The sequence below is a fragment of the Belonocnema kinseyi genome, chromosome 5, assembly GCF_010883055.1.
Source record: "Belonocnema kinseyi isolate 2016_QV_RU_SX_M_011 chromosome 5, B_treatae_v1, whole genome shotgun sequence".
NCBI lineage: Eukaryota > Metazoa > Arthropoda > Insecta > Hymenoptera > Cynipidae > Belonocnema > Belonocnema kinseyi.
The window spans coordinates 93,789,240-93,798,382 of record NC_046661.1 but is presented as its reverse complement, the minus strand read 5'-3'; positions in this window follow the sequence as shown (position 1 = coordinate 93,798,382).

Below are 9,143 nucleotides of genomic sequence, written 5' to 3'. Positions count from 1 at the left end.
AAAATTAAAATTCGAAAATTTTTTCTAAAGCCTCCAGGGGACTTCGTTTTCGCACGAAAAAATTTTATGTGCCCTTATTGCATCCGGACCCACAATTTTGCGAGCGAAGCGAGCCCCGCGATCAGAATGTGCCCGCGTACCCGTGTAGAAATAGACCGGTTTGACCCGACCAGAAGAAGATTTCTGGCCAGAATCTGACCGGGTCAAACCGGGATACTATTTTGTTAATTGCCCGGCCGGGATCTGACCGAGTTCCTGCCGGGACCCAGTCGGGCCAAAAATGGTGCATAATAAAAGTATCATAACCTTAAAAACATCTTAAGAAATATCCACAAACGACTGCCGTAAGTGGGTCTTTTGTAAATATCTGACAGGCGAAAGACCAATTTTTTGTGTTTTAGGTGTGTTTTTATCAATTATGAAAGAAAAATTAAACTAATTTTAATTATATGGTTTCCCACTTTTGGTTCTGCGGTTCCCAGACTTGCCGTGACTGCGAAATCGTTGACTAGCTTTTTTTTTATTTTCAAACATAGTTCCCAGTGAAACTATACTTTTTTTTTGTGATACGACTTTTGGTTATTTTTAATGTATTTATATATTATCTTGAATAAGCAAAAAACATAATAAGAAGAGAAGTAACTTTTTCCGAACAAGGTTTGGAATTACGTTATCATGCTTGAACGTAATAACGATTCGGCGACTTCCGGAGTGTTTAATGCTAAAAACTCAGTAAAACGTCGGTGGACGCCAGGTTATCCGTTAAGAAATTTGTTAAATTTCATAAAATTGTATCCAATTTTCTGGAGCAAGCGGATTATTTATAATGGTAAGTGAATTATTTTGTTAATAAGTAAGCATTATTAATATTCTTCAACGTTAATGTTAAATCAATTTTCTCATCCGTTTTCATAGGTTAAGATGTCACGTGAAACCCCTGAAATTTATTTTTTCTCTTATAAAAAAACCTATGCAAACTAAGTTACGCTTAAGGTAAATTTGTTATGCAATTTAACTTTAATTTCTTACAATTCAATTTCTTACAGAAACTTAAGAATCTTAACCTATATTTTAGTACTTACATTGAATCAATATTTGTAGTTAATATATTTATTATCATGAATGCAGTACTTAAATTGAAATTACAACATCTTTTTACAGGTGGAAAAAAATTATGAAAAAGATTCTTATATCTACCAATTGGTAGAATATATTCGCTGTGGTAAAAAGGCTCCAGTAAAATGCGATCGAAGAGCCCAGTCAAAAACCGGTCGAATTCCGACCAGGTTACCCTATTTGTATCCGGGATCCGACCAGCGCAGCGTGATGAAACCAACCAGAATCCGACCGGACAGCCTGACCAGATTCCGGATACAAGCAGGGCAACCCTGCCGGAATCCGGCCCGAACCCGGTCATAATTTCTACACGGGTAGCTGGCAGATTTTTTTAAAGAAAAATAATTTGCTGCAATGAAAAAGTTTTTATTGAAATAAAAATTTACCTGTTACATTCCTGAATAAAAGATGATCTTTTAAATTTAGAAACTCAACTGTTTAATTGAAAATTAATGTTATTTGTCAAAAATTAGTATTTTTTGGTAGAAAATTAATTTTCTCAATTGAAAATTCAGATATTTGGTTAAAAATGTATGTATTTTGTTAACACTGTATTTTCTAGTCCAAAAAATTAATGTTTTAAGTTAAAATTTAACTATTTCATTGAAAACTCACATTTTGTGTGGAAACTTCATATTATCGGGTTAAAAATGCCACTATTTTGTATAGAAAATTCGTCTATTTGCCTGAATAGTAGAAGATTCATGTATTTGATTAAAAATTAACTTTGATTTTGAATCTTCATATTTTTAGTTTAAAAATTTAACTATTTTGTATAGAAAATTTGTATATTATATCTAAAAATTCAAGATTTTAGTACAAAATTCAAATGTGACTTTGGTGTTTATTAATTAAAGTTTAGTTCTAGTCACCTACATTAATTCACCAAACCATAAGTTAATTAGACTTTCATTACCGTGTTTTGGAAAGTTATCTCTATGTACTTTAAGAATATCATAACGATATAATTTTTAAAAAGTTAAATTTTATTTGAAAATAAAAATTGAAATAGACTTTTTGAAAAAGGCATATTTAAACTTTTTTGCTTTCTATTTCAAAAAATAGATTTTTTAAGCTCTTTGAAATCATGTAGAATAAAAAGTGAGTCGGAAATATTTTCTTGGTCAAATTTAATTTTTTACGTTCATTATGAATGGAATAAAACGTCTGAGATGAAATATATAAGATAATGTATATATTTCTGCATATAGATAATCGTCTTTAAAAAGTTAAATATAATTTTAAGGGACATTAGACTGAACCGTATTCGTGGCCGAGCGTTGTGGGAGTTCAACGTGGTACCCTCGAACGTAAAAATCTATATTTGTCCAAAAAAATTTCCAGTCCACTTTTTATTTTACATGATTTCAAAGAGTATGAAAAAAAATTGGAAATATAATTTTTTTAATATGGTTTTTTTAAAAGAAAATCAATTTCAATTTTTTACTTTCAAAAAAAAAATTAAAGAAAAAAATATATCATTATAATATTCTTAAAGCACATTTAAAAAAGATTTGCAAAACGCTATCATAAAAGTGGATTAGTGTAAGTCTCCTAGGATTATAATTTAACCAAGTTTCAAATCCATCGAAACAGAATTATTTTAGATGGGAACATTTGACGTATTTCTGCACCATTATATAGAATTTAAAAAAAAATTAATTATCGCACCCGAACCGTGGGACTGTTATATTGAATTTCAGAAAACGAGGTCAATAATAAATTATTCAGACTTCTCAGCGATAATGCTATACGAGACATAATTGCCTATTTAGGTTCGGTACGCTGAATTTTCTTCCTGGGCCGTTACCAAAAATTTGAGAAAATTAATACCCGATTGTTGTATTCATTTCCATTCTTTGTTTTTGTTTGGAAATTAAAAATTAAAATTTTCATATGTTAATAATTACGCCAGTAACATGCCCTCAAATCAAAATAATGAAACCGAAATTAAGAAATACTAATTTTAAAGCTGACGAACGCGATTAATGCTTATACGAAGTATTTCTGTTAAAAACAATAATCTAGAAATTATAATCAGCGATAAATATTTCTCGTCGATATCGTTCAAATTTCATATTTTTTAAAGTAACTATAGCCTTAACAAAGAGAATTGATAAGAAAAGCGGCTGGCTCAGGAAGGGAAAACACGCATCCCGAAATTCGCAAGTCTGAATATCACATAAGTTCTATATAATAAGTTCTATTTAATTAAAAAACTATGCATTTATATCTACAATATTTATCGAATTTTAACCCATTCATAATTAATTTATAATTTGTTTTATTAAAATTATATTTTATAATTCATTTATTTATAATAATCGCTGATCTTAAAGTCAACAACTTACATCAACAATGTCTAGAAACATTTATTCATAATTTATGCTATATTTTTGAATACCATTTTGAATATTTTATACTCTCTTTCTGAATTCGTATGAAGATATACTAATTGAATTCTGTGATGACTTTTATCAATTGATGAATAATTTTTAATCTATACCAATGATCAGTGAAAAACGACTCATTCGTAGAAAATGTTGACATTAACTTTGACATTAACGTTAACATTAAATTCAAAAATAATTTTTTCTAATTAATTACATTTCTAATGTTTTTTATACGAATTAGTAATTTTTTGAATAAATATTATTATCCTAATGCCTACTCTAAATCAATTGATAAAGGACTTCCCGCTATTTACAGAGTAGAACATCATGCTAGTTCAGATTTAGAGAATTAAAAGTTTATTTCAAATAATTTTAAAATATATATTTGAATATCATAAATAGTCCTTTTATCACCTCAGATCTTCGAATCAACCCTCTGCTATCATCGATCATCAAGAGAGATGAAGTTTCAACCAAATAATTGAAAGAAATAATTTTTAAATAAAAAAAACTAATTTAAAAAAAAATACAAACATTTTCAGCAAGAAAGATAATTTGAAAAAAATAGTTTTTCAAATAAATAGGTTCATTTTTAACCAAATAGTTTAATTTTTAACTGAAAACGATAAGTTGTCAACCAAAAAGTGAATAGTTACTTTTTCCAATTGAAAAATTCATTTTCAAAAAAAAACTATAAAAAGAACTTCAGAATGTAAATATTCCTAATTTAACGTCTGCACATCCCCTCATCCTCATAATTTTAATCATTAACTAATAAAAATTTTCCGATTTTATCCACCAAATCCTGCGAAACGACCAAGATAATCTGATGAGGGAATCGGTCTGATTCCGAAACTTCAATTTACGTACAATGGCGAATAAATAGTCTGGAAGAAGTCGATGAAATAAGGCCTTTCCTTACAAATTATAAAAAAACTAATGTAAAACAAAATACGTGAATTTTCAACAAAAAATGTAATTTTTTACCAAATACTTCATTTTTTATATAAATAGTTTAATTTTTAACCAAATCGTTCATTTTTACCAATATAATTGACTTGAACAAGAACCCCTGAAATCTGTTGGTATCCTCTGAGATTTCAAGAAAACTCGTGACTCTTTTTTAATAAATTGAAGTCTTTCAAATCCCTTAAAATAGGTCGTCATCCCATGAAATATTAATATTTAGTCTGTTTTCCCTGAAATACGAAGAAACCACTGAATATCAATTAAAATTTTATTTAATTTTATTTTTTCCAAAAAGATCTCTAAAAATCTCTTGATATCTTTCAGACATTATTGCCATCTTGGATATTTTTAAATTTCTTAGGATTTTTTGGAAATACAACGAAATTATTTGATACGTCGAAATTATATAAATCCCTTTAAACTGCCTCAAAATATTACTTTGGATATTTTTAAAATTACTTGATATCTTTTAAAACACTATAATAAAACGCAGATAAAACTCATTAAAACTTCTTTGGAAATCTTTGATATAATTTAAAATACCCTAATAAAAGCTTTGAAATCCGTTGAAATTAAGAAAAAAATCCTGAAATCTGTTGAGTTCCTCTGAGATTTCCGGAAAACTCGCGAATCTTTCTGAACGCTTCGAAATCTTATAACTTATCATTTCCTTTAGGAGCTCTGAAATCCCTAAAATCCATAGAAATTCTTTATTTGTCCATTGGAATTTTATGTGTTTTGGTTTATTTCCTAAATACCTTGAATTCGGTAGAAAGCCCTTGAAATCCTATTTATTGTGAAATCCTAAAAATTGCCGTAAGTCTGGTTAAATCCCTTCAAATCCCTTGAAAAATTTGAAATCCCTTAAATACGAAGAAATCTCTAGATGCCAGTTGAAATTTCATTCAATTTCTTTTAAATGCTATAAATTGTTTAAATCTGATTAAATCCCTTGAAATCTCAAAAATCCCCTAAATCCAAAGAAATCTAATAAAACCCATTGAATTCGGTTTTGTAATCCCTTGAAATATAGAAATTTCTCATAACCTTATTGTTCAAATGTTCTAAAATCATTTGAAATTCCTTAGAAATTTTTATCTCATTAAATTTCTCGGAATTTTCTAAAATACTCTATAGTCCTTAGAATGCCTTGAAATTTTGTCAATCATTCAAATTTGGTGGAATCCCTGGAAATTTTTCGAAATCCCGTATAAAATCTTGAAATATTGAATCTTTGAATTTTTCGAAACTCCCTTGAAACCCTTTGATATCTTTGATTCTATTTTAAAATCCTTTAATATTTTAGAAATCTCAAAATTTCTTGAAAATCAATAATATTTAAAATATTCTACATAATTTAAAAAAAAAGATGAAGGATTCATGAAATATCGTCAATTTTAAAAGAGAAATCTTCGCGTACTTTGGAAAAAATGTAGAATCTGTAATTGATTAGGCATAATTTTGTTTTTACAGTACTTAATTTAAAAAATAATAATAATGAATTATGAGTTTGATTGTCCCATTTAATTAGATCAAATTCTTTTTATATCTTAAGATACTATCAGAATCAATCTACAGATCTAAATACCTTATGAAAATTTTTATCTACATATCAATTGAACAGCAATATTTTAAACAAAATATTCTTTTTTACGATTAAAATAAATATCGAAAATGAAAAATTCTTTCCTGGAATAATAAAAAAGATATTGATAACGGAGAACCTGCTCCTGTGAAACTCAATCAAAAGGTTAAAAATAAAAAACTTCCTTTTCCAATACAGAAAAAAATTGAAAATAAAAACTAGGATTTTTAAACTCGCAAGAGTTGGTAATCAAACTCATTAGAAAGATTACCATTTTACATAATTTTAAAGGGATGCCATACAATGTGATAAGAAATATTTTTGTACGAAAATCTTTTAAAAAATTTAGTATATTAACAGAAGAATACACTAACTTTATTTCAAATTGTTTACTTTTAAAACATTTTTAAGTTCTAAAAACCTCTGTTAAAAACCCTTAACATTTCTAAATTTTTTTATTTTGGATTTTAAATTTATTTGTGTTCTTTTTCCACTTATTAAAAAGCTTATGGCGCTATTTTTTCTAGTTCAAAATTAAAATTCTGCAAAATTCAGGTTTATAATAAATGTAAGGTTATCTAAATAATATATTGAATAATAATAATCAATAGAATAAAAGTGTCCAGCACTTTGATATAAACAATGTATTTTCAAAATTCCTGGAAAAATTAATACTGATTTTTTTATTTTAAGAAGTAAATTTTAAAGAAAATTGACAACAATTTCAAAAGATTTGTATTGGTGCTTAAAATTTCGAAAAATAATATGAGCGGTTTAAAGACAAATTTTTCCATTAGTAAGATTACAAAGTTTTATAACAGATTCGTTCAAGTTTGTGAGACATTTGGAAGTTTTAAAAAGATTCAGAATTATTTTAAAACTTGGAAAAAAGGAAGTTTAAAAGGAAGTTTCATTTTTGAATATTTTGAAATAAAAATGTTGAAGCTTCTTAAAGATTTGAAAATTTTCACCAGATTAAAAAAATTCTTAAAATTCCTGTGAAAATTTAGACTGATTTTTGTTTCAAAAATAAATTTTAAGAGAAAATTGACAAAGATTACAGGATATTTTAAATTATTTTCTAAAATGTTTAAAAACAATGTGACTGATTTTAAAGCAATTTTTTCAATGAATAAGATAACAACGATTTATAGAAAATTTGAGGAAGTTTAAATAATATTTAAAAGTTTTGAAACGCTTCTAAAATAATCTAAAATTCAAAAACAGATTAAAATTGTGAAAAAGAGCACATTTATCAATATTTGTAAATGACTATCTATTTTCGTGTGTTTTTTGGAATTTTGTAAATGCTATAACTCAGGTAATTTTTGATTTTTTGAAAAAAGTCATTAGGATAAATTGTTCGTCTTTTTGGATACTATGCATAACCGTACAATAATGTTTTGAATTTCGAAAACATGGTCTCAAAAATATTCAAAAGGTGTTCACTTTTTGAATTTTTATCCAGAATGGCTGACTATCGAACTTGTCCTTTGGTTTAGGACACTAAAAGAGTGTATCAGAGGCCCATCTAATAGAATTATTTTTTCAAAAGTTATCATGCTCACAGACAGACAGACATAAAGACAGACTGATAGATATACAGATAGACACATTCTTAAAAACTAGGGGGGGTCTAATTTTACACAAATATAATACCTTCTCTGATGAGAATGTAAAAATGATTTATTTTTTTATGAATAATTTGTTGATAGTTCTATTTTTAGTTTTAATCATAAAAAATATCATCAAAAACATGAAAAGTTACATTTTTTGAAACCCCACACACAAGACGAAAAAGAAATTAAAAGACAAAAGTTGTGGTGAGAATGTGTTCACGCAGCGGGCACATTTTTACATTCTCATCAAGAGAAGGTATTAGATTTGTGTAAAATTTGACCCCCCCGCTTTTGTCAAATGTCCACGTTTTGAGACCCCCTGAATCCGAAAAACAGGTTTTACGAATTTGTCTGTTTGTATGTCCGTATATATGTCTATCTGTCTGTATGTCTGTCGGTGACATGATAACTTTTAAAAATAACTCTATTAGATAGGCCTCTGATACACTCTTTTAGTGTCCTAAAATAAAGGCCAAGTTCGTTAGTCAGCCATTGTGCATAAAAATTCAAAAAGTGAGCACCTTTTGAATATTTTTGAGACCATTCTTTCAAATTTTCAAAATTTTCTGTACTGTGTGTGTGTGCGTGTGTCTGTAAATTTTTAGTTTGTTAGCACGATAACTTTCGAAAGATTTGACAGATTGAATTGACCTTTGGTATACTATTTTAGTGTCCTAAAATAAAGGTCAAGTTCGTTAGCCAGCCATTTTGGTTGGAAATTTAAAAAGTGAGCGTATTTTAAAAATTTTTGAGACCACTTTTTTCAAATTCAAAAATTTTCTGCACGTTTATTCATAGCTTTTAATCATACGAACAATTTATTCTCATGACTTTTTTTATAGAACCAAAATTTACCATAGTTATAGCATTTACAAAATTTCAAAAAATACACGAAAATCAACATTTTAAGTCAAATAACGCATGATATGAAAAAAAGTCAAGTAAAGAAAAATTTTTCTTTTCGGGCGCTGCGCGCGCGGCTCCATTCGCTCGCAAGTTTAAGCGCGCCTAGGGCGCATGACGGTTGAATCTCGCGCTTCGCGCTCGATAATAGGTTACCTCGCGCTTCGCGCTTGGATATTTATTCTTTGCATTTGGAATGCTTTAAAAAAACTTTATCAAAAAGATCTCTTTTAGACGGCAGTAATTATATGCGTTTTCATATTTTGAATTGTCTACTTAATTAAGTATAGTCAAAGATTAAGTTTCTCAAAGCTCTGTAGGCTTTGAGGTACACATTCTCATCGTGACACTCGCGCTGCGTGCTTGATTTCCGACAGTCATTTGTAAACAGGTTTTGTTGGATTTTTTTCTCGTAACTTTCGTCGTCCTTCCACACATTTTATTTTATTTGTTTTCAAAGTTATTTTTCACGAATAAAACAAAAAGTGCGCGTCCTATCAAGAAATGATTCTTAACGAAATTGTAGATCTTTTTTGGGATAACCATTTTTGTTGATTC